This window comes from Meleagris gallopavo, chromosome 1 (assembly GCF_905368555.1).
Source record: "Meleagris gallopavo chromosome 1, MGAL_WU_HG_1.1, whole genome shotgun sequence".
In the NCBI taxonomy this organism is placed as follows: Eukaryota; Metazoa; Chordata; class Aves; order Galliformes; family Phasianidae; genus Meleagris; species Meleagris gallopavo.
Genome location: NC_139404.1, coordinates 35783226 through 35799885, shown reverse-complemented (window position 1 = coordinate 35799885; position 16660 = coordinate 35783226).

Sequence of the window (16660 nt, the reverse complement as noted above, 5' to 3'; positions counted from 1 at the left end):
TTCTTCAGTAGAGAAATTGCTGATGGGAAGAAGGGACGAAAATAGAAAAACGGAATTATTATTACAATTTGTACTGTGACAGTTGATTTAGTATAATTTTGAAGCACGTTGTGATGTCTGATATAACTTTCACTCCGAAAAAAAAATTGATTGCAAAGCACGCACAGAAAGTGAAAAAGAAATGTTTTTCCAGGCACATTTTAATAGGTAGTGATTTGGGAATATAAATGAGGAAGAAATGTAAATACATAGGAGGCTGATTTACTGAATATTTGTTTAGAGAGAACGAAAGCTGATCATTACAGTAATACTCTGTATAGGAAATAAAATCCATGTGTTAGGGTGAAGAAGTGGAAATAAGCTATATAAAGAAAAACTATTACTTTGAGTTTGAGGTGGATGTGACATCATTTAGGGAATTAAAGCCAGGCTGCAAAAGCATTAAGTGAATATTTCACCAAAATTGGAAAGATGTGTTTTAAATAACACTTGCAGTGATGCTTTTAAACTCTAGCAGTAATTGGTCTGCTACTGTATCTTTATATATCTGTATATCATATAAGACCACAAGAGGAAAACACGTATGCTGTATGTAAATGAAGAATGGTAAGATGATACAGGAGGAGGAATATCTCTCATCAATACAACTAATATTTGAAAACATCAGCTCTCTGTTTGGCTCATCAATCTTTTTTTTTTTTTTTTTTTTTTTTTTTTTCTCAAGCTGTATCTAACTGTCCATTCAAAGTTTGCCTTACTATAGCCATAGAGAATCACCATCAGACATGATGCAGCTTTTTAAGAACCATGAGGCATAAGCAGTATGGCACTAAGGCAAGTCAAATCGTCTGGGTCCTTCCACTAACCAAATTTATATGGTTTTCTGAACCACACCTTCTGATTGTAAATAAGTCATTGCAACAGGTCTGTGAGTGAGACAGTCTGTCATGTTTTCACATGCATTTGTCTGTTCTTACATGCACAGGAAAGCATATGACAAATTTGAACCTCAAATAACAAGTGGTATCAAATCTTGCTCAAGAAAGACTGAAAAAATGTGAAAAAGCATGACATTGGAAAGATACATTGTGATGGATGAATCACTGTGACTGTTTTCTCAGTTGTACAGTTTCTTCATCACTGCAGCAGAGTAACCGGTAACCAGTCATTCAGTTTAACAGCAAATATTGAAGCCAAATACTAAAATAATTTGCACATATTTATAGCACAGTGGTAAGTCCAGAAAGTGCCATATCTGGTGGTGTTTGTCAGTGGGATTTGGAGGAAGCTCTGCAAATTATTTCTCACTTAATGCAACAAAAGTTCCATATTTCAGTAGAAAGTCAATACATCCACATCTGTGAGGAAGTTAACTCCAGTTCATAGAGAGTTGCAGAGTTTTTTCCCTAACATTTTTAAAACATAAAACCCTTGAATATGTGGGTGTGTGGAGATGTATGATGTATTTCTATGTCCTGTACGTGCTGTGGAGATCTGCATTCTTCTTTGGGTAAAGATGAGAGTTGATATATACCATGTGCATGCATAGAGTCATTTCTTAATTTAGCAACTCATACAGAAATTCTGTCCAATTCTTTTCATCCTTCCTTCTTTCACTGTGTCTGTGTGGCAAACACCCTGGGGTTCCTGTGGTTTTTGAAGTGTATTTGCATGATACTGTATAAAGAGCGAATACATTGTTTTGCAGTTGTTTGAAGGAGGTCACAATAATGGATTTTTCTTCTTCTTTTTTTTTTCCTTCTTTTTCTTTTCTTTTTCTTTTTTTTCTCCTTTTCATTGGTAGTTTTAAGAGTCATTTGAGGATCAGCAGTTTTACATCTAAGAAGCACCTAATTGTGACAAATTAACAAGAGACTTTAGATGTGGTCTAATGCCTGGTGTTCCTGCAAATCCCTCTCTAAAAGGAAAAGTTACATTATTTTTTATTTTTATCTAAGTGTTTGGCTCCTGAGCTGTAAGCACAGAAAAAGAGGATTTCTTTGCAGAAAGGGAGGCGAAGTATTTTTTGGTCACAAATAAGACCAAAATTTTTCAGACATTCTATATCACTGTGATAATAGTGCTTTTCCCATTCTTGAACTGGTCTTTAGAACAGTCAAACAGGAAATACTCCACAGGATTTTATTTTTTAAAAAGTTTTGGAAAACTGTTGGTATATTGTCTAGTGCAAAAGTAAGCAACAAAGCTTTATAGTACATAGTTAATTGGAGCAAGTGTTGAAGAGTCCATCTTTCTGTGGTCCCTATACCTCATTTTCACTTTGATAAGTTTAACCATTATGACAAACTGATAGGACACATTACCCACCTCTTAACTCTTCTGTGTTAATGTAGTCCCATCTACAGTAACTCAGAATGACATAAAGAGTGGGAAAGATTAAAGCATATGTCTATCCCTCTAACAGATACACAAAGGCTCCACCAGAGTCTACCAGTGAGGCAGGAAAAATGGAGTGCTTACATAGATGAGCAAGAAGTGTTGTTTCTTCTTAATGGCTGCCACCTGTGCAGTGCCTCTGCTGCAGCTGGAGGAAGGGGACTGCAGCAGTGCAGTCAGAAGGAAGGAAAAATGTAGCTGTGCGCCTGCAGCTGCTGAAGACTTAAGGAGCCTTATGAAGAGAAACATGGAGTAAAGGGAAGAAGACTGATTACAGCCCAGGTATTTATAGGAAGACAAGAATGGATGAGTTAGAGGAGCCTTGTGTTTGAAAGAAGAATATTGGGACATTCAGAACTAAGAGGCAATTTGGAATGGGAGTCACAAGGAAGTCATTACAAAGAAGAACTGGGAAAGTGCCTCACAAAGGACTTGCAAGGGAAAGAGGTAAAAAGGCTTGGAATCTGTAGTCATTATGAAGTACACAACCATCAATTTTCTGTGGCCTTTCTACAAACTGTGCCCGTGATAGTGTTAATAGTCTGTTAATTGCTATATATTTGCATTAAACGTTTTTGAAAGATGGAGATATATTTCTGGATTGAATGTTAGAATCAGAGTCTTATATAATATTAATGTGTTTTTAACATGCCTTAGGTTGCTTCTCTTCTGCTCCTTGGCAGGGCTGATGAGCTGACTGTAGGGTAGGCATGGCTGTTTTGAGTTGTGTTTCCCTTTGAGGCAATCAGCTTACTTGAACTACCTTTCTATTTATAAACCCTGCTTAATGGAGTGTCAGCATGGACCCATAACATGCAACGTCTCTATAAAAGCATGGAACAGGATGTTATATCACTGAATTTCCTCTGTCACTTTTGAAACCAAAGGGGTTCCTGAGTGGCACTTGCCAACTCTGGCTTTAAGCTGAGAAAACTTCATTAACGTCCACTGATTGTGCAGGGAACCTTAGAGCCTCTTACAAGGCTTTCAGTGCTGGATATTTCTGAGACTACTGTCATTAGCACTGAAATGTCCAAAGCATGGCTGTTGCAGGACTTTTTAAAAAAGAAGCATTTGAAAGAAGTTCAAATTTATAGTCTATGGATCTGGTTCAGACCTTGGTTAAGTTCTTGTAAATCCTGAGTAAAGTTCATTTTGCAGTAGTAGCTGAAAGGGCAAGATTCAGGGCAATACAGTGTTAGTATGGTTTCACGGAAGCCAATGCATTTATTTCTGTTAATAAATCAGGCCTCTAAGCATTTGGCTACTTTTCTTTAGTAATTAATGGAGATAGTAGATGAGGAGAGAGTGTTCATACCACCCAAATTTAATCTCCTAGGCATCTCTCTGAAGCTGATTAAGAGCTATAGATTCTTCCAGAAGGTAGTTCAAAGCACTTATATTAATTATTTTATGTATTTGTGGATAGTTAAACCAAGGTTGCCAAGAAAAAGCAAGCTTGCATTGATTGTGATTAAAGTTAACATTACAGTAGAGCAGAGCTCTGAGATGTTATACTCAGGAGAGAGGAAACTTTGAGAAATAAGGGCTAATATAAAAAAAACTCAGGCTTAGTATTCTGATTACGTACATATTTTTGTCTGCATTTGGCTCAAAGCATGGGCCCCTGAGATAGGTGAAATTGAAGGTTGAAAGAAAATCAGTACTAATAATTTTGGTCTAATGCAACTTGGAATCTATCAGAAGGAGCAGTGGAATAGGAAGCGGCCTTTGGTCAAGTTTAATTTTTCTCTGACATATTTCTGTGAACTATGGTAAAAACAGATGGAATCTAAAATATACTAAGTGGAAGAAAATGACAAAAGGAGAAAGCAATGCATTGTACTGAAAAATAATTACTTTAAGTTTGACCACTTGGAATGTGTTTCAAAAGCACCAAGTCAATTGCATTTTATTTCTACGTTTTCATTTCCATGATACATTTTCCTTTTCAGGAAACACATCTTCATCTGTACAACAAATATGCGCTTAATGCATTTTATATTAAGAACAATAATGTTTAATGTTGAATTTTAGCAAATGTTATTATGGAAAGAAGTCATAAGTACCAGGTCTGTTGGCTGATTATTTTAGGGAGTGTTTCTTTGAAAATGGAAATTTAACACAACTGAAATGACTTGGGAAGAGAGGAAGGCTTCATAAAGGGTGCTGTGTTGTTTGTGGGTGGCCATACTGAATTCAGACACCCACTTTTGCTTCAGATTTTATATCTTCTCAACAACTTGCAGCCTGACCCATTCCTTTGTAGCAGAGAGCAAAAATTTACATCTTCTGTGCAGTGTTAGAGGCTTGGGATACATTGTCAGATTATACATTATGTTATGAATATGCCTGTATACTTATATTCAATTTTTTTTTAGGTCACGAGCATATCATTCACAGATTAATTTGAGTCAAATCAGATACTACTACTCTTTAGTAATGTTCCTTTGTACCCCAAATCTTCAGAACAGTGTATTTCTGTGTATTTATATTATCAAAATGCAACTGTTCATTTTTGAGGCACTAGTATTTTTTGCTGTCTTCACCTTGCAGGACGGAGTTATTAATTCAGAACAACTTAAAAACAATTCAAGACATTAGACTAACTGTGGTAATCAAAAAGAGATAATCTATGCTACATTTTAATTCAGAGTTTTAGTAGTTAGAATTTTCTCCAGTTTTACTGGTGCCCAGCAGCCTATCGGCAATGTTTTTCCCAATGCATTTTTAAGAGATTTTTTTTTTTTTCCCAAATAGTAAGAATTCCTTCTGTTTCTTGGGAATTTTAGATCTGAAAGAAATTATTCAGTTAATTCCAACACGAATTTATTCTGAGGTGCAAAAATTTGAAATAATCTGGTAGTAAGCTATTTTGGCTCTTACTATTTATATATGTTGATAGATACAAGAGAATGTCTTACCAAGTGCATAGATATTTCTCAAATGCAACTGCTTATTTACTATGGGCTGTCCAGATAATAGATGCTTTTGTAGCATTTATTATGCAAGACTATTCAATTTCTGTCTCACCACATCACCAGAGTAAAATCCAAAGCTTAGAATTACCTTCAGGTGAATGGCAGAGAAAATCCTGCAAAACATTTACCTAACATGGAAAATATAGTACCTTTTATTAATACTTTCATACAAAGAGTAATTAACATGACTTATGATAGAGCTATTAAGAAAAGCATATTACAGAAAGACACAGAAGTAACAAACAACTCTCTGGAAGAATTACACGTAGATATTATAAATACACTTCTTGTGTGCTACAAAACTTTTCTGGGACCTGCTTGTGTGTACAAAGTCACTGTATGTTTGCAAGGCTGGAGCCTAAAGTGGTAAGTAAAGTGAAGAAGATGAAGATGTTATTTTGACTTTTGAAAAAGTAGTGACAGACAAAAAGGCAGATGAGGCCAAGGGTTAATTAAAAGATTCCAACCATATCTATAAGTTGATCTGTGAAGAAGTTGAATAGATTCCCATACAATTGTATATTCATAGCAAATAACTTCTTACTACTGATTACAGGAAGCCGGGAATTTTATTTGTTGTTTTGCCAAAAGCACACACGCACACAAGAGAGAGATTTCTGCTCAAATTAGAAGTAATTTGGCTACCACCTCTAACCAACGCTCCCGTTTTCATGCAGAAGCCATAAGCTCCTTATTTTAGGGATTTCAGTGAGACCAGACCAAGTTAAAAACGTGGGCCCCCTCTGCTGGCTGCTGCTGGTGTTCTGAACCTTTCTCTAGAATACAACTTCAAACAACGCAATTGAGAACAAATGAGTTGCAGTTTATTTAAACAATTAAATTCTGAGAGACTAAAGGAGATGGAAGAGTAGAGAAGAGAGGATGCAGTATAACAACCCTTGTGTAAAACTCAGCAGAAAATGAATATCCCATCTGTAACTTACTTTTAGCCATTCCCGTACTCTCAAGCATAATTTACGTCAAGATCCTTTGATTTCTTTTCAGATCTCAACTGGATAAGCCCATAAGCAACTTGAGCTGAAATTGGTCCTGCCATGAGCTGAAGATTGAATGAGATCTCTTCTGTGAGCTTTTCCTCTATCCAACATACAGTGTTGCATATTTCAATACTAAACGTGTAGTATATGAAAGGAACATTAAAGTTATGAAAAAGAGTTTGTATAATGCAGCCTTTAACACAGTGTTCATCTTGAATGGTCTTTTATATTCCAAAGTAGAAAATGTCATTCTGTTTGTGCAAAGAGAGTGTCCCAGATCCACTTCCTGCACTTCAACTCTGCTTAACAGCAGGCCTTAGCAAGGAGAGAGAAGTATAATACAGGTGCAGAGTACAGGGCTGCAGATTGGTGAGTTCCTCAGTCATTAGTGAAAATGCTTTCCCGTTCCCTGCACCAACTGATTAATAAAGCTGGGGAAAATCACATACAGCTTGTTTAGAAAAGAATCCTAGACTCTGAATTTTAGACTGAGGGTTCATCTGGTAGTCTCCAACATGCCTGTACAATGAGGAAAAGACACACAGACTGTATGAATGTAAAGGAATATTTTTAACACCCTGTGTTGTGACCAACCATTACCACAGAGCTGCTTTCCACAACCATTCACTGCACAGGAGTGAAAATATATGACTGCGAGCTCACCATCCTTCCTCAAAGTACTGAACAACAGTACACAGGTTATATGAAAGTTTACATTGCCATAAGGAAGCAGGGAAACACATACAGTATTCACAAGAGAGAGAGGCTTCTTTAGAAGATGATTCAGAGCAAAAACCATGCTCTAGATGCTCTTGGTTTTTTTGTTTTTTTTTTTCTCTTAGTACAGTTTTTCCTCTATCAACAGTAAAGGTAGTCTAGCAAGTCTGTTCTTTGAAGACTAGACTTAGCTTCTGTGAATACTTCTTTCCCTTTTTTTACTCAGGAGTCCAATGTGATTTTCTTGGTTCTTCAGGCCATGGATGAAAATGGATTTCGGTTCTTATCTGATGAGTTTGAATTAGGTATGAAAAAGTAGTGAGATCAGCTTACTACAACAGATTCCATTTCATCCTGCCATGAATGTATCAGATGAAAAGTCTGAGCCTGTGTTGTGATTTCATTTAAAGCTAAGCCTCAAAAGAAGGACAATGCTTTTTCTATTAATCTTCAGGAAAGCTGCCTTCATAAATATGCTATCAGAATTATTATGAAATGTATTTCAAAGTTCTTGCTTTTTTGTTTGTTTGTTTGTTTTTGTGTTTTATTTTGTTTTAATGACTAAAGCCTAACCCACAAAGGTCAATTCTGAAGGAACAGTTTGAAATCTTTAAGAAACAGGGTGACAAATTCAATTCCCTGTTAGCAGTGATGTACTCAGCTATAATGTAAGTAACAGGATGATGAAGGGGATACAACACATCCTGGCAGTTTTATGGCAATAGTCCTCATGACTAGTTAGTTTTCACTGGTCAAAGTACTCAATTCACTAGACAAATTTTAAGGAAATAGAAAAATATCGTAATTGGAAGGTACAAAGATAAGCTGGAAAAATCTCGTATGATCCTTAATATGTTGCCGGTCTGTTTTACCAGAAGGAATTGGCATTGAATATGTCATGGACAAAACTGTATTTGAAGTTGCTTTATGTTTTACAGGTTGTTTTGTATCAGTGATACTTGCTGAAATGTTGAACCTACAATGCAGTCCAAGGGATTAATGATAGTACTGGCACGTGCCCCTAATTGACTCTATTCTGTTGTAGCACCTACCGGATGTTATCTACAGAGAACACTCAATCCTTCTTCAATCTATTTTGTAGCATAATGTACATATATTTAAAATGATTTTAGCTACATTAACACATCTGTAACTTTTTTTAATCCTTTTGATACATACACAGGCATGATAAAAGCACATAGAAACAGCAATATTCCTTCAGGAATGTGAAGGAAACTGAACACATCTATAGTTAAGGCTTGGTATGACGTATAGACTAGTAAACTGGGTATTTTTAGAACTCACTGTGATAATGTGACTACTTCAGAAGTGCCCTGTATCAACAGCATGTATTAGATAGGTCTGCACAACTCACTTGCATTCAGCCCATGAAGGTGCTGTCAATAGACACCATTTACCACTCTAAATTATGAAGATTTCTCTGAAAGTAATGCCTTCTTATTTCATTCTGTTGGTCCATGACATCAGAGGCAGATGTTGGTAGCATGGCAGTGGAGGTTGAACCTTCCCATCAATATCCTGTTATATTTTGTTGCTGTATAACAGCTGGCAGCAAAAGGGGCAGTCTGACAAAACAGTGTCTTACAGGGAAATGCATATGAAGAAAAGATGTGTCACTGAATTCCATTGTGCGGAAAAAATGGTACCGCTGACAGTCACTGATGCTTACTGAATGTTTATGGAGACTAAACAGTGGATAGGAACACAGTGAGATGGTGGGTGGTGTATTTCAACGGTGGTGACAGTGACGTGAAAGACGAGCCATGTTCCAGATGGTCATCAAGCATCAGCACAGCTGTCACACAAGACATGATGAGAGTCTTGATCAGCTCATCCACATGAATCAGTAGATTGCAACCAGGAAACTGTGTAAGGAGCTGAAAATTGGCTTAAATATGTTGGAACTGATGGTGGCAACATTTGAATATCTCTGAGTTTGTGCCAGGTGAGTCACATGAACGTTCATACAGGAAAAGAACACTGTATGCAAGTTTGTTAGAACCTGTTGAACAAATACAAGGCTGAAGGTGACTGCTTCCCGAATTGCATCACTGGTGCCGAGATGTAGTGTCACCACTATGAGCTGGAGTCAAAATGGCAGTCTGTGGAGTGGTGACATGTGAATTCCCCATTGAGGAAAAAGTTCAAGAAACAGCCCTTGGAGGGTAAAGTGATATGTACTGTGTTTTGGGATAGCAAAGAAATGATCCTTCTGGAACTTGGTCAAACCATCAACTCTGATGGCTACATCATGATGCTATGTTGAAGGCTTGAACTTTCAGAGTCAGATCAGAGAATAAGACATCTTTTCCATTGCAACACAATAACTCTTGGACCCACACTAATTTTAAAACTGTGGAGCATATTGCCAGTCTTGGTTGGACTGTCCTACCACACCCACCACTGAGTCTGGATTTGGCGCCCTCTGATTTTCATCTGTTCACACTTACAAAAGGTGGACCGCGCGGGCAACATTTTCCTTGCAATGGCTCAGTCATAGCAGCTGTGAAACTGTGGGTCCCCTCCTCTGGTGTAGATTTTGATGAGTGCGGCATGCCGGCTGTTGTTCATTGATGCAAAAATACGTAGCTAATGGTACTAGCTGTGTTGAAAAATAGTGTATTGTGGCTGAGAATTTGTTCTATCAAACTGTGTTATTATACTCTTTGTATCTGTTGTTATTTCTGTGGAAATGGAAACGCTCCTGGATTCCTACCTATGAAGCCTGCTGTAGGAGGTCTGCTTTGCAGAGGGTTGGACTAGATGATCTCAAGAGGTGTCTTCCAACCCCTACAATTCTGATTGTGAAATAAACAGGAGGTATTACTTTTGGAGTTTTAGGAAAACAACCTGCTTTGAAAGCATCCTCAAACTGGAAACTTGTCTCTGCTTTATACCTGGCTTTGAGACACATGATACTTGTGTGGGAATATAAGAAAGACTATTCAGAGCAGCAGCTGTGAAGCAAGATGAACAGAATGAGAAAGCGAGGCAGAGAACCAATGGCATCTCTAGAAGAAAAAAGCAAAAGAAATGGCCCATGGCTCTGATTGGATAAGCACCTGTATGCACAGTTAAGGAGTGTTTGTGGGACACTTTGTTGACATGTAAAGGTGGATGGGAAATCTAAAGAAGGAAAACTTGTGAACATGTGTAAGTGATGTGAGAACCTGTAATAAACAATTTGTATTGTTCATATTTGGGTCCGTGCCTGGTTGTCACATACTGGGATTTGAGTGATGATGTTTCAAGGCTTGGTTTTTCTGTGACAAAAATATTTCAGTTAACTGAGCTAGGATGTGGTTAGGAAAGGTAGGGGGATCAGCTCACACTGAGCACAGTGTAGTTTCAGGGACCCATTCCCTTGCACAATTATCTCAACTCCTCAGCTGTAGGGACTAATCTTTCAGCTCACTCATTGTTTTGCTAATTTTTGTTGAATTAAGTGGAAATTTTGAGTCAGAAGGGATAAATTATGCCACAGTGCATGGCTGTTTACCTGCCTGTGTATTTGTATATCAGTATACCTGAATTTCCTTTGACAGTACTGACAAGTCTTTCTGGACAAATGCCTCAGGTAGCAGAGCTAGCTCAATTCACATGAATGACTGAAGGGCTGCATTAGATGATGCTGCACAGCACAGATATGCTTGAAGAATTGAGGCCACTGCTGAACAGCATCTGCTTTCAAAAAAAAAAAAAAAAAAAAAAAAAAAAGGAGCATGGCTTTAGGTGTTAGATTTATGCACGCTTTTTTGATTTTCTAGCACATTTCCAAAGTTCTGGAGAACCAATTATGTAATTAGTATAAATGCCATTTAATTTAAAAATATGAACATGCTACTCTCATTGACATCTGGGTTTTAGCCAATTTGATTCTATTATAAAAGGAAAAAAAAAGAAAAAAAAAGAAAAAAAAGAAAAAAAAAGAAAATCTTCCATATGCTGCCTAAAAAATCCTAGGAGAAGCATGCACTGTTCATTAAAATGCAGTCTATATTCCATGAAATCTGTTTTATTTTTCCTAACCTCTTTTTATATTCAATATATCTGCTTTTATAGAAGAATAAATTCTTTTTTAATCATTTATTCCATTTTATGTTTTTCTACTGAAATAACAAGGGCTAATGTTTGCTGAAATATGCTGTATCAAAGCCCATAGCTTGGTCCTATACAGTCGAGTAGGTGTTCCAATTTATGAATAATATGTTTTCTGGAAGCAGGAGGGTGAACCAGCCTCACTGGCTTGCCTCAGCACTTCAAAGAGAAGCCTTCTTTTCAGAAGAGCCTGAAAGATCACATTTGGAGGTTGAAAGGGTACACTGCACCCTTTAGCCAAGACAAGGAGAATCAGCCAGGATCCGAGAGATCTCTTCGCCAAATTATTTAAATAGAAATACAAAGAAAATGCTCTGTAAATTGTAAGTGGAATGGATAAAGTTACTTATAGGCAAAGTGGCTTTATTATTGTTTCCAGATGTAAATTTTCAAACACACAAAGGGCAGTTAGTATTTGGGTCCATTAAAAGGATTATAATTCAGGACTCATTCAGCCTCATAGACTCTCTCTTGGATGAGAAAGAGGAGGTAGGAGTGGGAACCCAGAGCAGTTGAAGGCTCTAGATGTGGATGGAGCCATTATGTGGAGTTTGGGTAGGATGTGTTACTTGAAAAGCAGCATCTGGACACATAGACACACCAGCGCAAATAACTGACAGTTGCATTCTTTAGCCAAAAAGAAACTGGAAAAATATTCTCTCAATATGACTTAGTTTTTTTTTTTTTTTTTTAATTCTTGTGGCAGCCTAAGTAACATACAGATAGCCATATTCGAAAGAGGCGAAGGGAGATACTGAAATTCAGACGCCACACTTCAGCATGCAACTCTGAAGGCAATTACTGTATATAAAGCGAAGGTGCATAATAAAGATGGTACAGTCTTTCTTCTCTTGCATGCTCTCATTGTGTGTGGAGTCTTACCAGCTCACTGTACTGATTCTAAGGATGAGTATAGTCTGATGACAAAGCTCTCATAATTCAGAGAACCACAGAACTCTTGGCCTACAGAGCTGTCAACTCCTTCAGGACTGACGAAGTCTCTCAAATACACGCTAAGGAAATCTGAAGCATAAAATTAAGCAAAGGGAAGGCAGTGCAGGCCCACATCCAACGTGATGCACCACCAGGCAGCCTGCAGCCTGTCCTTCAGCAGTTATGTGTGGGCAGCAGGCAGACAAAAACTGGAACATGTGTAGCTCACAGCTCTTCCAAAGGTGGTGTTGCTCTTGCCAGTATGTTTTAGCTGCTTTCCTCTTTCTCTAGAGCCAGAAAATACAGTGAGAATGATTTGGTTTATTATCAGTCTTGCACAATAGCATTGCTAATGGAGGTCCAGCTGCAGATCTTTTACTGGTGATGCTGATGAATATAAACTTGAGAAAAACTACTTTGACTTGTACATTTCAGACATAGTGCGGAAGGCTGATGTTCACAAAAGGAACCCTGCACATACCTTCACTTTGAAGTTAAGATAGAAATTATATGGGATTACAGAGAAATAAAAATACTGAAAAGACCACAATTGTACAAATATGTGTTTTAGTACGCAACTAAATAGTGAAATTGATTATATTCTGTGAATTCCCTGAGGATACTGACTGCTTATATCTTTCTCACTTAGGGATATATATAGCATCTGATTCTTTTGCGACTGTACGCTCAAAATTAGGGTGGGCTTCCAGGAGATGCCATGAGTGAAACTGATGAACTCAAATTGTAGGACCCTTGTAAAAAGATCTCCACTGAAGTGCTCTGACTTTTAAAGTTTGTCTCTAGTTTTTGCACATAAATTTCTATGAAGGCAGATTTTGTCTGCAAGTGGATGCAGCCAAATGTGCAGTTGATGCACATACATTACTTAACCAAAATAAAATTTTCATGAGTAGAATCTATTATGGCTTTTCCTTTTCTTTATCTTGATAGCTTTAGGGCTTTAAAAATACTTAACCAAAAAACCCAGAAAAAACATTTCACATCAAACTCTCAGGAACTACAATATTATACCACAGGAGAAGAGAATAAATGCCATCAATAAATAATGCACAGTATTTCAGTGTCTGTAGCTGATATCTGTTACTAAAGTCATAGAACAAGCAACTTCACAAAATGCATAACAAAAAATGATTGTTTCAGCACTGGCTTTGCTGAAATCATCCTTCATTGGACAACCTTCAGTGTGGGATTCTCATACACCAAACCAGAGGTCACAATGTTTCTGACTCCATGCTTTTACTGTTTGTTTTATGTACCTGTCTACATAAATCTTTAATTTTGTAATAAAAATACAGTCCTGCTGTGAACATAAATACCAATTAAATTGGTGGAAATGTTCACACTGGATTCAATTAGTCTTCACTGGGCTTTCAATCACCCAAATATCCATCTGTTTTCTCAAGCTAAGTCTATGTTTGAAGATGTGATTGTGGCACTTGCTGGTGCAAAATTTAGGCTCATAAAACATACGGATATCAGGCTTCACCTTGTGAGATGCTGGCTCATAGTACAAAGGGATAGAAAAACTCCAAGACACTTAACTCCAAGACCTTATTTAAAGATAACTTATTTGCAGCTTTACTGTACTTTTGAAAATAAATTCATCCAAGAGTCACAATTACTATTCTAATACTATATTCTAATAATATCCTGTATTCTAAGGGGGTCACAAATTTGTCACCTCTTTAAAATGAAATAATAAACACAAATTGCAACTGAGAAAATCTGCTGAATCTGTTGCAAAAATACCTACAGTGCCACACTCCATTAAGTACCTTCAAATGGAAACAGGCATTTCTGTAACTAAATCTTACTAATCTAATCTATTTTGTATTATTATTGTTTAGCTGCTCTTTCCTTCCCCAGAATGTCTAAAAAGTTGATGACTGGTGAATCTGCATTGAAATAAGGTACCTAACTCCTAAAGAAGATTCTAGAAAAGCTAATTCCCAACATTACTTTCTTCTGGTACTGCCTAAAGATCCTCGGGCATGACCCTGGCAGCCCATGAAGCTGATACGCCTGGCTATCTTCAGGCACTGTCTTTCCTTTTTCCTGGTGTTGAGTTAGCTCCCAGTCAAAGCACAATGAGAAGAGTGCTAAACCCTGATCACAAAGATCTGCAGTCAAAAGGAAAGCAGAAAGTTTGGCTTTGCCACTTACAGAATAAAGGAGTCTTGGACTCCTGGATTAGTAAAACACATACTTATGCCTATTAATGCTGGCTACAAATCTTACCTTGAAAGAACTTCTTTGTCTCATGAAGGCAGAAAAATATCAGGTTGTATGAGAGTTGCTCATCTGTTGCTCAGGAAAGTGAAGCCACTCTATAAAAAAGAAATGTTTGTGAGAAAAATAAAATAGTTCAGTAATGTATACGTAAAAATATCCAGTTAGTTATAATATTGTTTGGATTTAAGTGAATGAGTAGGCTATAAGTCTGCTTTTATATAGAAAGGGTTTTATATAGAAAGGGAAAATTTACAAGATTTTGATGATTCTCTTCATCCTTTGTTAATGCAGTATGTTGAAATTTGAGATGACTGTGAGCTTACCTACTGTTTTGACATGAATGGTTCTTTTTTGATCGTTTCTAAATATATCATTCCATTTTAATGTATATTATTTCAACTATAACTACCTTACATTTTGAGATTAAAGCTTTGAAAGTAAAATGCATCAAACAGAAAATAAACTGGAAAGTCATCTAAATAACTCTTGTCAATACTTTTTTCTAAGGGAGAAATACGGTTAAACTAGCTCATCACCCTCCAGACAATTTCAATTTAAATCATTGTATGTATTGTGGAAAAAGTAGATTTCTTAAATTTTTCCATTCTGCTGCATTCCTAATCCTGGAGGAGTAGGAACTCATTATTTCTTTTGATGTGATGATGGATGGGTAGTCTGCTTTTTTACTTTTAAAATATTATCTGATTGTTAAAACATAAATACAATAATGTATATTATGCCTCAGTTATCTAATAGAATAATGGAACAAAAAATACCATGATGTGGGTTTTTTTTTTTTTTTTTTTTTTTTTTTTTTTGGGACCATGCAATCATGCTATTAAGATTACATAGGAGTTACATTGGTGACATCACACAAGAATTTTATCATATGTATCAATGTTAGTTTCCAAAAAGGTTGATTTGGAGGTTTCTGTTTAGCAGAGTTCTATTACACCGTCAGTCTTCAAACAGAAAATTTAAAGGAATTCACTAGGTGAAAAAAAGGCTTATAATGAGATGGAACGTGTTTGGGTTTAGGTTTCCAGAGAACGCTTCAAGCATTTTATGTTTTTACAAGCATTGTTAAAATCCCATCTGGTGTTTGTGAAGTATTTTACTATCTCTTACTGGGCCAGACATTGGTTTTCATGTCATGTATATTTCCAAAACATGAGGAAAAAAATCAAATGAACCTGGACCAAGTACAGCAAAATGATAGAATACCATATTTCCATTCTTCTGCATTCAAGAACAGAGACAAATCTCTTCAGTTCCAGAAAAGATCCATCACTTCATATAGTGGAACTTGTTGTGAAAAATGGAAAGGAGTAAATTTTTCTAAGCAGTTCAACATTCAACATCTTGCACATGACATATTTTTACAAGCAATAAATATATTATTTGTGTTTCAATACTTCATTTTTAAGGGAATTAATTCAGAAAATGTAAAAAACAGATGAAAATGTGTTCTATTTTGATATATTCATTTTTTCCTTCACACAACTGATTTCATGTATTAATTAGGTGTGAAGAAATAAATAAATAGCAAAAAGAAATGCAAAATCCTTCTACTTATGTATTACTGGAGCCAGAATCTCATGAGCCATTTTCTCTGAAGTCAATGTGAACAGACTTATTTCTGGTCTCATACTGAGTCTAAAACCAGTATAATTTTTAATTATTTTAATTCAGTTACTTCTGCAATAGGAGAGGAAAAAAGAGACAGTTTGGAAGAAGGGATGGTTAGTATCTGCATTAATAGCTGTCTGCAGAAGGGAGATACTTATCTAAAATGACATGGAAGTGATAGCAAAACTACTGCATACGACCATGTTTTAATGGCTTTAAAATATATATATATATTTCAATCAAATCTGTTATGCTGAGGATCTTAGAAAGTCTTTCCTACATTCACTGACAATTCACAGAAGATGTAAATATATTGCCAAAATAAATAAAAATTCATAGCAGATTAGAAGCATAACAATTAACGGTTTACTTTTTAAGATGCAATAGTCATATCATTTTGATTACTAAATGGAATTTTCCTTAGGTAATTTTGTGCATTTTTCCTGATAAATGGCTTTTATTTGCATGTTTTTCAGTATACAATTGGTTATTTTCTTAAAAAATGGACTTGTAATGGGAATATAATTTGACTGGATTTTTCTTGTCTTTTCCCATTGCCCATCCTTTGTTCCTCCCAACACGGACTGCACACGCAGGTTCATGTTCTTGCCAGTGAATACATAGAATCATAGA